This window comes from Piliocolobus tephrosceles, chromosome 4 (assembly GCF_002776525.5).
Source record: "Piliocolobus tephrosceles isolate RC106 chromosome 4, ASM277652v3, whole genome shotgun sequence".
Classification (NCBI taxonomy): domain Eukaryota; kingdom Metazoa; phylum Chordata; class Mammalia; order Primates; family Cercopithecidae; genus Piliocolobus; species Piliocolobus tephrosceles.
Genome location: NC_045437.1, coordinates 122588288 through 122607309, shown reverse-complemented (window position 1 = coordinate 122607309; position 19022 = coordinate 122588288). Strand labels below are relative to the sequence as shown.

General features: G+C 41.3%; 1 protein-coding gene across 7 annotated transcripts in view; it reads left to right on the top strand.

The window, feature by feature from the left end:
• Positions 1-19022, top strand: part of TENM2 (teneurin transmembrane protein 2) — a 1213529-nt gene that overhangs the window by 872129 nt on the left and 322378 nt on the right. The window lies entirely within an intron of this gene.

The following is a 19022-nucleotide window of genomic DNA, read 5'->3' as shown; positions in this document are numbered from 1 at the left end:
GTGGTCCGTGGCCATCATTTGCCAACCCCAAAACCAAATCAAGTGTCTCCTGTCTTCCCCACCAACCATAGCAGCCTACACATTGTATTGAAAAGAGCTAAACTCTAGACTCCCGGAAAGAAGGTTCATATCTTTGCAGACCCAGCCTAAGCAGTGGCAAGATTTCATTTTTCAAATATAAGGTGATCTCCACTTTCCAATTTTATATTCCACCTGAGAAAACAAGGTCATGTGCAGAAACAATTCAGAACACAGTCAGTGTTCTTGACAGGCCCTTGACAACTTTGACTTTCTGGACGATAACCTCAAGTAAAGAAATTAGTTTCAGAAACTGCCCTGTAAGTTCTCAAAATGGCTTTTAGAAGGCATTTGCTCTATACTTAGTTAGACCTTCAGCTAGGTGTTTGTTCTTTGTTAACACCTGACTTTTAAAAGTTTATTAAAAAAAAAACAAAAACAAAAACAAGAACTTCAGAGATGAACAGCAAAAATGGTAAGGGGTGTGTGATGTTGTGAGTAGCAGTCCCAGAAACAACCCAAGGATTGACAGCATGACCTCAAGGATGGAGACAAAATAAATCAAAAGGAAATACGCAGCTATATGACTGCATAGTACAATATGTTTTCTCCTAATAGGTTTTCAGTCATCAATTAAATGTTGAATTATGCTCATTATGCTCTCTTTAAAAATGCAGCCAAATTTAGCTTCCAATTTTAAATTATTATGTCCACACAGCATGGTTAAAATAAAAATATCAAGTGCTTGCAGACAGTGAGATGGGTTTGTCTGGGAAGTTCATGCATTTAGACTAATTCGTTTATGAACAAATTGTGAAAAAAGGCGCATTCATGACCCAGGACCAACTAGAGTGAGGAGCCAGGGATGGGATGGCCTGGGCTGACAATCACTTCCTACCTAAGGCAAGGTACTTACCCTCTCTAAACCTCAGCCTCCTGATCTGTATAACGGGTATCTCCTTCCACCCCAATATGGTCACTGTGATGATTAAATACCATTACCTATGTAAAGTTCTTAAAACAAAAGCTGGCAGGTGGTAAAAGTGCTAACAAAAAGTTAGCAGTTGTTATTATTATCATTATCATCAATATTGTTAATGAATAAGTGTGAAAACTAATTTGACACACACAATGTGCTAAAGGAGATGACAGAAAAGTATAAATATGAATACGGTGAAGATGTCTAGGATTACACCTTTCAGGAGGTGGTACTTGATCTGGAATTATCAAACCAATTTTAGAAATCAGGTTAAACTGGGACTGATTCTCCCAGAACACACATTACCCTGGACAACTTTCTTTGGTTAGGCTGAGAAAGGCTGCTTTGTAGAAGAGTAAAACCTGCCCACATAATATTACATCAGATCCTATTATAAACGTTCAAATGTTTTGAATTTCCAGCACCATATCGCATTAATTGTTTTATCCCTAAACTATCAGAGAAAGCAGCATCATAACAGGGTGGAACAAATGCATTTAACTCAGAAAGCCAGACATCCCTCCTCCTAAAAGGGGAAAGATTCCAATTTCCTCTCCCAGCATTTTCTTTAAAATTGTTTTGGCTTCAGACCATACCTCATCTTATGGCCAAAATGTTACCTGGTAGGAGTGTAGACATCCCCATTTGTTGTCACCTTTAAAAGCAAATACTTGAAAGGGTCTGTTTTCCCCTGGAAAACAAGTACTGATGTCAAGCCTAGCCACTGATGTAACACGATGAAAGCTGCTTCAGAGGAAGAAATTGGGACGAGGGAGTTTGGCTAGAGCAATGAGACATGTCGAGAGCCTTTGGGTATTAACCAGACTGGCAGTGTGATCCCTGGGAGGGAAGACAAAGATAGCACCCCGCCTGTCTGACTCAGGGCATGCCTATATCGCTCAAACCTTCCTGTCTTCCCACAAGGAAACTCGGCTCCAGCCCATTCAGGGCAGCCTTCCAGGGCCTGGCATGTGTGTGCTCAGCATCACGGGCAGCTAGCAGGGACCAGTGCGACGGAGGAGGCTTAGCTTAGTACGCGTTCGGCAGGACGGGTGTGCAGGCTGCACTGCCCTTGAGTCGTCCAGGTAGGCAGAATGATGGCTTTTATTGACTTTCTCTGAGACTGGAAGCAAAGAAAAGGGGTGGGAAACAAAACAGTAGGTGGCATTTTAGTTGTGCCCTCATGAGTGCAAGCGGGAAAGGTCAGAACACCTCAGGGGACAAGGACAGAGCCAGGGCAAGAGTGTTCCCCAGAAAGCTAGACAGCAATAGGACAAAGTACTGCTCTACAAACCGAGAGAGAAACGGAGGAGTGAAAAGAGCCGTTAGTGCAATGGAGTGTCATGAATTATCTGTCAGTGCTGATGACACTCTTGTTAGGATTCTCACACTTCTCACATGTTGTCCTAGTCTACTTCCTGGGACAAGCTTTTGTGAGCCGAAGTCCCTATTGTGAGCCTAGGCAGTGCCATTTGTCTGTACATCCCTCTCCTTTCTGTGAGTTCCAAGCCCCATCATTTAGGAAACCCCTAGAAGCTGATGGACAGGACTGATGTGGGTCACAGGTGCCAAAGCTGTACAGACAGCTATGCTAATTACACCACACCTGTTTCCCCAGGTTAAGTTGTTGCTATTGGAAACTGTGATCTAATGAACCGTTACTGCAGCTCCCCTTCAGTCATGTAACAGACCTCGGACTTGGGGCTCAGTCCCTTGTGCAAAAGGATAATGAGAGTAATGAACAAGAGTGGTGGGTGGGAAAATAGCATCTGTACATGGTTCCTGGAGGTGGTGAAGGAGAGAAGTTGGTTCTACCTGCAGGGGAAGAGAGTGGTCCAGGAAGGTACTCCAGGAGGATCTGAGAACTAAAAGATGAGAAAGCCTCTGCTAGTTGCTGGCATTCATGACACAGGGACTAGAACAGACCAAGTCATTTTAGACGTCTCCATAAATTGCCAGCACTGTATTTGGCATCCCCTCCATTCCTAAAGGTGTTTTTCCAATAAATCCATGGCAACATGCAGAGCTGTGCCATCGCATTAAACAAAACAGGTATGATTTTTTTCCATTTCCCCAGCTCATGTTCTGTATCTCTACCCAATATGTTGCCGAGCTGTGAGCACCCTTAGGCTTCTATCTAAATAATTTTTAAACTTTTCCTTTCTTTTACCACTTTGCACTTTTTGTTCCCAGAATAGACCCTTTCTACTATTGGAAATTTCCTAAGACAAAGAAGTTTCTCTTCCTGAGTAGCAATTTCCATTCATGAAAAATCACCTTGTATGCAGTCAGGAAGTAGAGCAGATTGGGAAGCTCTGTAATTTGTTTCCCATCAACTAATAATCTTATTGTGATGAGTAATGTAGTCCTGTTAATGTCTCAACAAGGTTATGGATTGTGCTGAGTGTCAGTAGAGAAGCCGACAGCTTTGTGCAGTGAAACCATTCATTCTCCTTTTTACACAGTATAGTTTCTTAAACAGCTTGCAATAGATCACATGAGCTTTAGCAAACAATATTTAAATGAATGTAAATACACAAACGATTAACGATATGCCAATAGGACTTTTACTTAGAGGTTGATTCCGTTTTTGTGTTTTCCAGTGTGCTTTTTATTTTAAGGACAAGACAAATATTTTGGAAACAGATTTGCCAAGTTTTCAGGCTGCTATGCTCCCTTGTTTGTTTCAGAGTAGCCTCGATGTCTCTGCCTGAAACGGGTCCTGCCATTAAGCAAGTCTTTCCTCCATCGATCAAAGCAAGTCTGTCCTATTCTTAGCATTCAGCGTGATGTTTAATTTCATTGTTGTATTATATTTTTAAAGTTAACATACAGTAAAATTGGCTTCACTGTGTATAGTTCTGTAGATTTTAACACAAATATAGATTTCTGGAACTGTCACAACTGCAGGAACCCAAGACAACCCTTTCGCCTCAAAAATTTCCCACGTTCTCCTTTCGTAGTTACTTACATACCCCAACCCCATCTCAGTCTCTCCTAGTCACTAATCTGTCCTTGTCACTATAGTTTTGTCTTTTTGAGGATGTCATATAAATTAAATTATACCTTTTGAAACTAATTTCTTTCATTCAGCATGGTACCTTTGCGATATATCCAGGTGTTTGTGTGTATCAATAGTCCATCCTTTAATTAATTTCTTTAACAGACAAATAAAACTTGTATATATATATGGTATACACCATGACGTTTTGATATATGTACATTGTGGAATGGCTAAATCAAGCTAATTAACATATTCATTACCTCACATACTTTTCAGTTCTTTGTAGTGAGAACATTTAAAATCTACTCGCTCAGCAATTTTCAACAACACAATACTTTGTTATTAACTCTAGTCATGCCTGCCTTTACTGCATAGTACTCCATGAATTATACTTTGTACTATATGAATTACTATACTTTGTTTATTCATTTACTTGCTGTAGGACATCTGGTTGTTCTTAGTTTTTAGTGATGAGAAATAAAGCCGCTACAAATTTTCATGTGCAGATTTTGGGTTGCACATTAAGTTTGCATTTCTCTAGGGTAAATACCTAGACTTGGGATTATTAGGGCGTATGGTAAGTGTAACATCATGGGAAACTGGCAGACTGTTTTCCAGAGGGGTTATCTCATTTTGCATCCCCACCAGCAATGTGTGAGAGTTCCCATCATGGCAATGTGTTTAGCTTTCATGAAAAGTAAAACCTATATTTCTAGCATGATACGTATTTTATCATGAGCTGCTTCTGGTTAATTCTATAAGTCTTCTATAAGTCATTTTTTTAATTCCCTAATGAAAGCCCTTACATTTTCTGTTGGTTAATGGGAAAAAAAAAAAAAAAAAAAAAAAAGCAAAGTTTGCCTGTCTGCTTTTCTCAATTCTGTTTGTGGTTTCTCCTCCTGGTCAGACTGCATGTGTTTTCATTAGAAAAATGCTGAGCGATGAGTATTTGTTTCATCCATGGAACTGGCATGATGGTGCTCAGAGTGTTCAAAGACATGCAGAGAGGTGAGGACTGGATGATTGGAGGAAGCCCAGGAGGTGACATATCTTCCTACCCTCCTCTTTCACTTTCCCTTCATAAATCTAGATGTCTTGCTCCATTTCATACGTGCAAAGAGTACCCTGAAAGTCACGTGTCTCCACTACTCTCCATCATAGTCTCCACTCAGCAACTCAGAACCCAGTGCAGGAATTCTGACTCTGAAACTTGCAGAGAAAGCAATACAGCACATGTATTCCGTGTGCTTAATTGAAGACTCCAATTTGCCATGCTCTATTATCTAGAATTAAACACAAAAGGCAGTTGATAAATACCACATTCAGTTGAAAACACAAATGAATCAAAATGTTACAATTCCTCTCCATAGGTAATAATTAACATTCTTGGGAATCGCTCTGTGTGCCGTGATGCATCCTTTAAATGTTGTGTTAGCAAAAAACCTGTACATCCCACACCTGGGATGTGCATATGTATATGTAGACCCAACAGAATAGTGACTTAGACTTGGGAGATAAGGCTGGGGTGAGGAGAGGGGAAAGGCGTTGATGTAGAGTTTAACAATATGCATCTGTGAAACACTGTCAAAGCAGTGTGTCATAATGGCCTCTATAAAATTTTATACATGAGCTGAAACATGAAAACAACATACATGGAAAAGTAAAGTATTTTGGTGGTTAAAAATCACAAGGGAACAAAAGAGTTAAGTATTTGTGTCTTACCCAACAGTTCAGCATAGGACATGTCTCTTTCTTTACCTTCCTCAAGGCCAGGAACTCTATACCTCCAAAAGCCCTCTGACCCAGGATAGGTGCCCAATCATTAATTGCTGAATGAAGGAACATGTGAACAAATGAAGACATGAATAAAGGAAAGAATGAACAAATCAATGATTAAGAATTGAGGCCAAGGCAGGTGGAACATGAGGTCAGGAGACCAAGACCATCCTGGCTAACATGGTGAAACCCCGTCTCTACTAAAAATACAAAAATTAGCCAGGTGTGGTGGCATGCACCTGTAGTCCCAGCTACTCGGGAGACTGAGACAGGAGAATCGCTTGAACCTGGGAGGCGGAGGTTGCAGTGAGCTGAGATTGTGCCACTGCACTCCAGCCTGGGTGACAGAGCAAGACAGCAAGACTCTGTCTCAAAAAAAAAGAATTGTTTGTCATAAGTGAGCTTGGCTAATGTGTCACTGTTCTTGTGTAAGGAATTTAATTGGACAGAAGGCAAAAGGAATCTTGTGGAGAAAACTGTCACTTCTTTGGATTTCTCTCAGAGAATGTAAAAGACTTTCTCAAGTAACTCCCTGCATATGGCTTTTCTAGGTTCTATACAACAGCAGTCCTCAACCTTTTTGGCACCGGGAACCAGTTTCATGGAAGACAAATTTTCCACGGAAGAGGGGGATAGTTTCAGGATGAAACTGTTCCACTTCAGATCATCAGGCATGAGTTAGATCCTCATAAGGAGCACGCAACCTAGAACGTTCATGTGTGCAGTTCACAGTAGGGTTCACACTCCTATGAGAATCTAATGCTGCCACTGATGTGACACGAGGCGGAGCTCAGGCGGTAATGCTTGTTCACCCTCTGCTCACCTCCTACTATGCTGCCCGGTTCCTGTACTGGCCTGTGGCCCAGGGGCTGGGGACCCCTGCGATACAAAAAAAAAAAAAAAATTCCATTGAATGGAAACTCTATCCAAGCTCTTTCACCATGTATAAATCAAAGAAGCTTATAACAATTTAGTGGACTAAAAATTAACAAATAAAGTCTTTCAGTATATAATATGTTGATGTTAGCTCCAGTGTCAGCCCTAGAATGCAGCAACCAGAAAACATCATACTTGTCAGCGTAGGTTGAGGAAGCCATTGGATTTCATCTGATCCAACCCAAAAAGCCTTCCTGAAAGAAGCAGAATTCCAAATGTCTTGTTTTTGATTTGCAAACTCTTAGCAAGTCATCCTCTTTCTGTGCCACACTGAGTTTCTTTCTGTATCACCAACTACGCAGATGAATCAGGATTCACCCCACCCTGTTGAGTCAGAAGCCTTTAGCAAAGATTCTTTAACACAGCAGATTTGTGATGAAAAGTGAACATTTTCAGGTGGCAGAAAGAGCCACAGGAGATCCTGTTAGTCAGAGTTTGGAAGTGAAATGTGTCTATTCCCACTTGGGGTGTGTGGGAGGCCTCTGCTCCCATTAGTTCCATGGGGATTTCTGCTTGTAAGGCATTTGTTGTCGTGTTTGGATTGCTGTAGGAAGAGAAAACATTACTACAGTTTGCATGAGATAGAGCTGTGTTTTGGCAAGGAAGCCCATGATAATTTTTCTTCTTGAACTTTGATCAAGTTCAAGCTTTTGAGATTTGTCTCAAATGATACCACAGTATACTTGGACATACTTTCATTTCTGATGGAATTTGGAATATTTCTCCAATTTCTTTGTTCTTGCCATATTTGTCAATAATTAATTAATTAATTTAGTCATTCATTCAACAACCATCTATTGTGTCTACCAAGTACTCCAAGATTCAGGGATTCAACAGAGAATAAAATAGCATCTTTGCCTTCAAGGTACTTACTTTCTGCTGCAGAAAGACAAATGAGTTTTTTAAAAATGAGGGCCAATATGTGCTTTAGAGAAAAAGAAAGCAATGGAAGGAGGATAAGATGACTGATGCTGTCTCGGAAGGCAGGTCTTAAAAGACGACATTTGAGCTGAGACCTGCAGACATGGAAGGTGTGAGCTCCTCGATTATCTGTATCTCCAGGCCAAGGGTACAGCAAATGCAAAGAGCCTCAAACAGAAGCCTGCTCGGCCGGTTCCAAATCAGGCAGAGGCCAGTGAGGATCCAGATCAGGGCCTTTCTTATTTCTTGCAATATTTTGTTCAAGGACTAGACTTAAATCTGTAGGAAAGAGACGAACCTAGGCTGATATTCTGGGCAATTCCTATATACCGCGCAAGTCCCAGATTTAAAATGCCTTTGTTCTTGCTTTTCCCTCTGCCTGAAACATTGTTCCCCCAGACACTGGAATGGCTCTCTCTCTATTTCCTTCAGGTCTCTGATCAAATATCATCTTATCGAGAAGCCTTTCCAGACTACACTATTAAAGTGTCAGATAGGCAGTGTTAGAAATGGAAATTATTTTCTCCGCCAAATCTGATTATTTCACGTGAGAGATGACTCCCTCTCTACATTATGGGATTAAGAATGATCCCATTTGAGATGATAAATACTAGAATGTTTCAGTAACCCAAGAAGCCCTGAGAAACAAATTGCTAATTCATGACTTAAACCATCTAAATGTGATGAACAACTCAGGACGTCAGTGAATTGTTCAACAGTGGATTGCAATGATAGAGCAACCTGCATATCTCATAAATGAGCCAAAGAAACTCGAAAACCTTGATTTTATTTTAAGGTTTTTCATGCAAAATGGGGGCTGATCCTTACCAGGACTACCAGAACTCAAGGAAACACAGGTCTTCCTTGTGCTAATTAATAAAAGAACGAGAATTTATCAAAGGAAAAAAGCTACTATAAGGCACTTCACATTGTCCACCATTGGACAGTTTTATTTCAGTGTATTTAAACTGCAAATGTGAAAAATAAGTGCACTGATTGTTTTGATATCCTGTAAGGCCTGGAGTTACTATAACTCAGTAGGAAAAAGCTCCCTTATTCTTAAAGGTGCTATTTACCTTAGAAGTATCTGGCAACAGAAAGTTTTTCAAGTCATTGAAATAATAATCTTGGCTGTGTGTAGTGACTCAAATCTGTATTCCCAGTACTCTGGGAGGCCAAGGTGGGAGGACTGCTTGGGGTCAGGAGTTCAAGACCAGCCTGGGCAACATAACAAAATCCCATCTCTACCAATAAAAAGAAAAAATTAGCCAGGCATGGTGGTGTGTACCTGTAGTCCCAGCTACTTGGAAGACTTAGACAGGAAGATTGCTTGAGCCCAGGAATTCGAGGTTACAGTGAGCCATGATTATACCACTGCACTCCAGCCCGAGTGACAGAGCAAGACTCTGCCTCTTAAAAACAACACACACAAAAATCTAAATCACAGGGTCTGTGTCACTCCTCTCTCCACCACCTCAAAAAATAGGCCAGGCACAGTGGCTCACACCTATAATCCCAGCACTTTGGGAGGTCAAGGCAAAAGGATCACCTGAGGTCAGGAGTTGAGACCAGCCTGGCCAACATGGGGAAACCTCATTTCTACTAAAAATACAAAAATCAGCCAGATGTGCTGGCACATACCTGTAGTCTCAGCTACTCAGGAGGCTGAGGCAGGAGAATCGCTTGAACCTGGGAGGCAGAGATTGCAGTGAGCCAAGATGGTGCCACTGCACTCCAGCTTGGGTGACAGAGTGAGACTCCCATCTCAAAAACAAATAAATAAATAGCCTATTCTGGGGAAAATAAATGCTGACACTTCCTGAGGGCCTCCTATTTGTAATGCATTTTCTGAGCACTTTAAACATAGTATCTCATGTAACTCTCTTTACCAAGTAGGAACTGTTATTAACCACCTTTTACAGATGAGGATACAGAGGTTAAATACCTCAAAACTTTGGTTGTCTAACTTCAGAAGTCCTCCAGGCAAAACTGGAGAAATCAATGCTTTCAAGACTGAAAAGGCCCTGGAAATGGCATCCTGAACCCTTGCTAGAAAGAAACCTTTTTTCCAGTGGAGCACAGTGGGACCCAGTGATCCTAATGGCAATGCCTCTTCCTCCCACTGCAAAACTGAGGGCTGAGAACACACTGGCCTCCCAGTGGTCCCGGTTTTTTCTAAAAGTTAGTGGCATCCTGGGGATCTTGAAGGTGAGGGTGAGGGGTTTCTCCTCTTGGTCTGCTCAGCAGCAGAGCACTTCTACTCATCATTCATGCAGCATCATAAGAAGGGTCTTGAGCACTGTGAGAGGTCTGATTTATTTTAATTGAGAGGTAAAGACAATTTTGAAAGAAACCAGTAAACAATTATGAGCAAAATCCAGAGAGTGCTCTCTCTGACAGCACTTGAGCCATGTAATCTTAGGCAGTGGATGTTTCTTCAGATATTTGATTGTCTTGAGTAATTACTTGTCTGGGTGCATGCATGTGTATGTGTGTACATTCTAAAGGCAAAAAGGGGGTTCTGAAAATATCTCCAGCGATGTGTCTTTACATCTCATGACATCAACTGTCACTTGCCATGACACCAGATGCAGTTCAAGGTCTGACATTCAGCTGGCTTCTGTTTATATAGTATGGAGAAACTTTTGTTCCCTTGCCCTATAAGGCATGTACCAGGAGAGATTTTGGGAAAAGGTCATCCAGATAGTAAATAATTCTGCTGAGCTTTGAAGTGAAAATTCTCCAGGAACCTTTATCCCATCCTTGCCATTTAACTGGTGTGCTTCGGCCACTTTTGGTATTAATGAATGGTGTAGATCAGAGTTTGTTTCCATTATTCTGTTCATCAGAGGCACAATCTCAAATCAAAATTATATTTTATCTTTGTTTTGATCCTCTTTCTGTGTTTGGGGAAAAGCACTGTAAACATCTCAAAGAGAGAGAAAAAGAAAGAATGAAATAAACCCCAAGGAAAATCTAGTTAAAGACCTAAAGAATGGCATCTTGGTGGAAGAGAATTTCACTGTGAGGTTTGGCTTTTTAAAAAAAAAATAGCCTGGTCTTTGAAAAACATATTATCTTTCATGGGTAGGGAAATATCCAAATTTTGCCCAGCCTATTTTACAATAAGACCTTGAAAAGCTATGTGATGAGCTGGAATGAGAGGAGTTTAAATTTTTGATGTAATTCTCTGCCTGGGAAAGTGATAATGCTGCTCATATAACAGAAAGAGCATTTTCTGCTACAGCACAACAATCAACATAACGTCTGGGCATATTAATAATTTCACTCCTAAACTTCTTGACAGGGAGTGCATGGGTCTTAATAGTATTGTCAAGATCCTTAGGGCAATTGAAAAACCCAAAATCATTACTTTCTACTGATAGGCTTTCCTCTCCCAGAGGATGCCAAAATACCTAGGGTAATGTAGATTTATTGAAATGCTCAAATAGGCATTGCTCAGATGTAACTGTAATAAAATCTTCTCTTTAGAAGGGTTCTTCTCAAGTATTTCAAGTGATCTTTTTTATTTTGTCTTTGTCACTTGGAAAGTAGCTAATGGAGTTGACATTGATCTCAAGTAATACTTTCCTGATGATTCAGGGAGGCAAAGAATGAGTATAGGGGCAATGGTCAAATGATGTGGCACCTGCGATTAAAATCCCTTTCTGACCCTCATGTGTGAGAACGTGCCCTACTGGGGCAGGATGGTCCCAAATTCACAATAACTATTAAGCTCTTAACCCAAGGGCAGCTACTGACTTGGTACCCAGTTCAAGAGTCCCCTTCTCCTTTCTCCTTTCCCCTCCCACAAATGTCCCTACCTGTGCCTGGCTAGGTGATTACAGCCATGCCTGAACCGCTAGAACAAATTCCAGGCTTTCCCTCAGACATTCACATGTGCAACTGGCTCTCAAATGCCATCACCTAACAACCTCCATCTGAAAAATATGAACAGCAGCAGGGTCTCAGCCAAAAAAAAAAAGAATAAAAGGCCTGCAGGGGACATGCTTCAGGATGCCAGGGGAAGATCTTTATAAGTGCTAGGCAGTGTGCCCCGTTTGAGATTGAACTTTGACTGGCTCTGATGGAGCTCTGCAACAGACAGATGTCGTGGTTATAATAAACAGAGGGAATTGCCGTTTCCATGAAATGTCCAGGATTGGCAAATCCGTAGGAACAGAGAGTAGACTGACATTTGCCAGAGGCTATGGGATGGAGGAAGGGACTGGGCCCTGACTGCTGAATGGTATGGTGTATCCTTTGAGGGTGATAAAAATGTTTTAAAATTAGATAATGGTGATGGTTGCCTATCTTGTTGAATCTACTAAAGAAACACTGAAATGTGTACTTTTAAAAACTGGATTGTATGATATCTCAGTAAAACTGTTATTTTAAAAAAGCAGAAGAGGTGATCAGGCAGCAAGTGCCAGGAAAAACAACTGAAAAACAATCAAAGATGGAGGAGTTTAAAGTCACCTTCCCTCTGTGTCTAGCCATCTCCCTGTTAAAGGAGCCCTAGAGGTAACAGGAATGAGGGAATTAAGTGGGAGGGCATCATTGATTCCAGCAATCAACTAGAATGTACAAGGGATAGAGGCAGAAATCTACTGTGATCCCTGTCCTCTGAGACTCTGAATATAACCCCCAGGGACATGATTTGTCCATTCATTCATTCATTCATTCATTCATTCATTCATTCATCACCACTAGTTTTATATCAGGCACTGTAGCCTTAGGCTGGGATATACAGACGAGTGAGACAGACTATTTTTAATGGAGGAGCTTATGATCTAGTGGAGAGCATAGGATAGTCCAAAAATAATATAAAACCATGTGTTCAGCATTACAAAAGAAATGTAAGCAGTGTGCAAAGCAAGCACCCGGGGGGCACAGATACATTACAGTTAAATACAAAATTTAAGGAGAGAGAATTATATTACTTAACCTCCCTGCACCTTGGTCTCCTCATCTTTAAAGTGGAGAGCAATATCTACTTTAAAGTGCTTTAAAGGTTATTATAAGTTTTAAATAAGATGAAATATGTAGAGTGCTTATCACACAGTTGGTGCTTATTAAATGGGAGCTATTGGACTTAGGTGATCTAAGATGTCCCTGCAGACCCTAGTCCTTTACAAAGGTAGCAGAGCTGAGGAAAACTTTGGATTCTGAGCCTGCAAATGATTGCTCCTTGTGACTGTAATTCCCATGTTCCACTATGCAGTGTTGATCTGTGTGTCAATGCGAATACATTTGGAATGTTTTTCTCTGAGGTCATATATTTTGTGTAAGAAAGAGAGCTATAAATCATTCCTTACAGGCAAGCACAGCCCTTTCTTTCTCTGCCCTCTGTCCAGGCTGAGTTGGATGCTTCCTTCAAGGACAGCCCCCTGATACAGGACCGTGTAACCTAGGCCAGAGGCACTGGCTGGAGCTGGAGCCAGCCGCTAGGGAGATGAGGAGGAGGCTAGAACTTGACTCACTCCATCCCCCTTCTTGTCTCTCCTCCACTCTGAAATGTGGAAAAGCTGCAGCTGCAGCTTGTGATAGTAGTGACCAGACTTGTCCAAGAAAGACTATGGACAAGTCACCTGCCCTGTGAAGCCAGCAATACCGTATGTGTGTCAGTAACAAAAAATGCAAATCCATTCTTTAGCAGGTAAGTCATTCTGTAGGTGATGAGACAGAAGGAGGAAGCAAGCTCAATGTCTAAAGTGCCCAATACTTAGAGACAAATAAGGAAATCTCTTTAAATATGGGAGGAGGCTGGATTTGGACCTATTCCCTCCACCCCCGGGCTGTTGGCAAAGTACCTCTGGTCAGAGCAAGACAGGACAAGCTGGGATGGAGTGTGCCCTTGGTTCTACCCCTGACAGGCCTAATTGCTGCTCATTCCTCATGCCGCCCCTCATGCTGCTGGTTAGGGGAGCCAGGGATGAGGCACAGTGGAGGAAGTTTGGGGATGGCCTTTGGGAAGGCATAGAAAAGAGATTGCACTGCAGTTTGGCTGTTCTGGCCTATTTCTCCTGATTCAAGCAGCATCCATGAGGTGGTGCAGAGCTTTCAGGTGGGCGATTCTCTCCAGTTTCTCACAAGATTGGATTCTGCCATTTAAGCAAATGTGCAAAGAAATGAGTCAAGTCTGTTTTCCTCTGTATTTGCTAGGCATATATGAGCAAGGTCAGGGACCTCTTTCCTCCCTGTGTGCCTGTGTTCTGGCTTTGGGTTCCTTTACATATGGCTGGGAGGGGAAGAGACCCTGGGATCATGTACCAGCTCTACCATTTGCTGAGCTATGTGACATTTGGTGCATTACTTAACCCCTCTGAACCTGACTTACTGGATCTGTGAAATGGGCATGATAAATGACCTGTACCCTAGGAGTAAGTGGGAATATATTGAAATGATTTATGTACAACATTTAGCACAGTACCCGACACACAAGGAGAACTTAACTCACGGCAGCCATGGTCAATATTATCATTTTGTTACCATCAGCATCAACTGTTTTGTTTATGGAAATGGAGCATTTCTGAATCCCAAGTTTTATTTGTGTGGGCTCTTACAGAGACACTCTTGAGGCTGTCTGTTAATAGCTCCTGGCCATATCACTTAGTCACTCTGCCCTCCTGCTGGCCGAATTTGAAGATGGAGAGGTCAGAGGTTGATGATTTTGCAGCCACATGTTCATTGAATATCCCCCTCCAAGAGCTGCCATTTCAAAGAACTTGGAAAAGTAGGGCCCACCATGTCCTAGGAGGTACTCATCATTTTCCTCAGAGTCATAGTTGCTATAGCTGCCATTACTATTATCAGAATGATTAATTATATCAAATAATAATAATCATAATAATATGTATTAATAGCTTGCTAGGTACCAAGAATTGTGCTAGGCTCCTTAAAAATATATTTCCATTCGATTCTCCTAACAATCATGTATGAGAAGTAAAATTACTGTATCCATTTTACAAGTGAAGAAACAGACTCAGAAAGAAAAATATATCACTTTCCAGTGGCCACACATCTGGTCAATGGCCAAGCAGAGATTCAAAGCCAATCACTAGCCTGAACATCTGCAATAGACTCTGTCCTCCTTAAGTCTAACCAGACACTGTTATTCTTGAAATTCCTCACCCCCAATTCCCTCTGGCCAATCAAAGGTCAAATTTGAACAGGATGTCCTGGTGCCAGTTATCATCACCAGAGATTCCCAAGTTTCTGCCAACACCATCTCCTCTTTTAGAATCTTTAAATTGCTATCAAGATGTAACTTGCCCCAAGAGGTGGTTCAGGAGAAGAAGGCAAAGAGTTTGTGGTTAATTTGTCATCTGAGGGTCTGAGGGAGTTGAAAATGTTAAAGACCAACCATCGACATGCCGTTCCCAGGAATGAGTGATTTATTAGCAGCTAGGCAGGCCCTTACTTTCATTTTTTTCTTTCACATATTTTATCATCATTTCTAATCACCCGGAAAAATTGGTGAAGACTATGGCGCAAGACAAGTCTGGTTTAATTTGTCTCTGCTTTCCCACCCCATCTATTTGTCGACCCTTGGCTAGGGTAGACACGTCCTCCAGCTGTTTATTTAGGCAGAGTGCAACAACAATAGTCGATTATTAACAATTGCTTCCTTAGAGCCCTGGAAATTCTTCCTTTATATGTTGTTTAAGATGTGGACATTGATTGTTTCCCCATGATATATGAGCAACTCTCATGGAGTCAACACAAAAGTTGATATGCCAAGGTTTTTCACTTCCCACGTCTGACTTTATTGGAATTGGTATTGTTACTCAACAAAGAGGCACTGCTTCAGTTTTATCAAGTTTCACTGCCAACCAGTAGGCATTTAGGAAGGACAGACTATGTGACTGTCACCCCTCTCAAAATCAACTGGCAGCAACTGTCCCACAGAAAATCTAAAAGCACAGAAGCACAGACAATTCTTTAGCAGGACAAACAGCAGTGCTCATTCAAGCCCTTGATATTTAAACACACAGGAAACACCTTCTCTATAAATTCACTTGTCTTTTCCAGGAGCCTTACCTATACCTCCCCTGGTTTTTAGCAAAGAGCCAACAAGACAGTTTCTTCTTCCTAGGACTAAAAGCCATGCAGTACCTAAAAATAAATTCCAGGTTCTGGACTGAAGGTACATCAAGTGCAGTATTAGGTCAGCAGTAATATTTTAATGACAGTTGCCTTTTGTCTACTAATAGCATACTGATTAGGTTGATAATGTGTGAGAATTTACATTACATAGTTTCTTATCTTTAAATTGCATTACTATGTGATTTCATATTTATGTAATAGAAGAGCTCTTAATAATATGCACATTAATTAAACCCAATAAATGTATGGAACTTACAGTGGACATGAGGCTTCCTTCATCAAGCTGAGTTATTCATCTCCCATCAGAGTAGGTTGAAGGTATCAGTTGCTTTACAGAAGAGCTTTTCGTGTATTTTTACTTTTCGGAAAGCAAGGAGGCATGTTGTCAGCCATTGTTTGCATTTTTGAAACAGAAAAACCTTCCCACCCAGCAAGTGTGTTGGATGACTGTAGTGAAAAGTGATAAATATAAAAAGTTGCTTGTGATCATTTGCTGTAACAGAGGTGTTTCATACTAGAGGTACGTTACTTATACCGAATACCAGGGCACCTGAGTGAAACTAGGAGTCAAAAACATACTATTAGGCGTCAGTAAATATAAATGCATACAGCCAGCTGGGTTAAGAGAACAGGGATCACTAGGGTTGATGGCAAATCAGATAAACTACCCCACCCTTCACGGCATTCAGCTCTATCCAGTTGTTTTGAGAGGATACAGACTCCATATTTTGGGTTTGGTTTTGCTTTCAAGAGAAGTCAGAAATCTGGAACACTATGCAAAATCTCAACTTTGAATTTTTGATAATATTCTGTTTGAGGGCTGTCAGTCTGTGACATCTGCTCTAGATAGATGAAATTTGGATTTAATTTTCCTACTCAAATCTGGGCTCCCTGAGAGCTGCGGTTATGTCTTATCCATCCTTTCATCCCTGAAAGAACCCATCCCTGTTCTCTGCACTTGGTTTTCAAGGACTTGCCAGCCATCAGGCAGCATGCTTAGCACTTTACATTCATCCTTCCTCTCTAACTTTCACAGCAACCTTAGCGGGTAGTTACTGCTGTTTTCACCAGTTGGCAGATGAGTAAGCTGAGAATGAAAGAAATGAGGTAGCATGCCCAGGTTCACACAACTAGAAAGTGGCAGACTCAATTCTTGAACCCAGTTCTGTAGATTTTGTCTCCTAACCTCTAACTAAATGCCCCTTCTAGATGTTCCCACATTCCTCTGTATATATCCCAGGGGTCACATTTACCACTCTGTATTGTAATTGTCTTTTCCTTCTGCCTCCTGCACTTCGTTGGAAAATATGACTTCAGGATAGATAGATAAATGAGCAAATATAATCAATGCCGTGGTGAAAAGGAGCAACAGTTAGGAGGAGAATGTCTTCCAATACTGAGAATGCTGGATAATTTTTGTTTTTGTTGCTGTCAATAATTTGATTTATTTGCAATGAAATATCATGTTGCTTTATAGGAGGGCTGGGTGAGTGGAGAATTAAGTATTCTTCCATCTTCCCTTACTCTTCCTTCTCCATTTCCCCCCGGAAGCTCTATGCCTTCTCATTAGGATAAATGAAAAGAGAACTTGACGTCTCTTCTAGTTAACTGGAAAACTCCCAATTCATTTTATTTGGAACACAACGCATAGCACCCAGGTCGGAGCTTCTCCTCCCCCTGGGAAGAGAAGCACACAAGCAACCGCAGGAATTCTGCCCACGCACAACACAGATGGACCTCACGAGGGCCACACAAGCTGGAGTAGACAAGGAGAACTTAGCTCAGAGTGAATCAACAGGAAGCAGGAGGGTCTGGTATCTCATTTAGGGAATTAAATCCTTCACATGGCCTCTTTGTGCTTTAGAAGAGTGTGTGGTCTGGAGAGGGGAGTGTGGGGGGCAAGGACAGAGGGAGATGGAAAGTTAGGACTTAGGGCTGGGGAGGGCAGGTTCTCACTTGTGCACTGACCCACTCCATCTTCCTGAAGCAAGTCTCGTAATTACCTAACTAGTGGCGAATAATGACACCACTTGGATGGGAGTTGAGTGAGGGGGGAAGAAAGGCATGAGAATTCATTAACTGTGTGTGCGAAGGGCTTGGATAGCATCCCTGAAGGATCATTATTACATCATTTCACCCCCCCTTTCCCACCTCTTTCCACTAATATGAGACAGACAAATGCTAAATAACTATGTAATAATACATTACTAGACAGACAACAATGCCAGGAAATATAATAGCCTGCTACAGCTATGAAACTCCCCCAAAGATATATTTAAAATGTCACTGATGCATAATGTAAAATAGGAATTACAGGTTCACTTGGAGGACACGATTTAAAATCTATACAACTGTACAGTGGTATTTCCCACTGGTTTTTTGTTGTCACTGTCCTTTTCTAAACATCATAAAGAAAAAAAAAAAAAAAACACTCAAGTAATTTCAGCCTAAAGATGCAAACTTCAAGGAACCTGTTTCCTCCGTATGTTTCCTTCTTGTTTTTGTTGGTCAGGATGCTCTCCAAACCTAGTATCTTCTTGATATGTTGTCTTTTCTTCAGAATGTTTCTGCAGCCGGCACAGGAACCCCAGAATGTAGATTACACCTTTTGGAGATGTAGCCCGGCCACATAAGGAGACAAGTAGTTGAAATTTGTGTCAAATTGCTTGTTTAAATGACTTGAGCCAACTTCTTAAAGCCAGGACAGCAGGGGCTGAGGATTTTTAAAGTTGGCAGGGGCCAAAAATGACAAGGCTCAGCAGTCACCTGGTGAGCTGCCAGCCCTGACTGGAAGCTTCAAAAAATAAACTTTCTCAAAGGACACAAATTAAAAGTCATGTTTCAGCATCCATTAAAACGAAATTATAGGCTTCATCGCATAGCGAACTACTTTCATTTTCATTATGCTTAAAATATTTCATTTTGTAGATTGAGAATCGGTTGCTAGGAAAACCTTGTGTGGAGTTGTCAGAGACAGCGATATCTACAAGGGGATATTTTCCAAGGGAAAGCTCTCCTTTGTTTTTCCTGCAAGGGTAGAGGATTTTGTTATTTAAAAAAACGCAAGATGCACTTTGGAGTCAGGGTCATGGCTTGAAAACATCTGCCATGACCTTCTCCAGAGACTGAGTCCTCAGGGTTCATCTCTCAGAGGAGAGAAGTTAGCAACCTGCTGAGCTGAGCAGGCTCGCAGGTGTGTTTTGTTCACTCTCATTTAAATAGATAGATAGATAGATAGATAGATAGATAGATAGATAGATAGATAGATAGATAGATAGA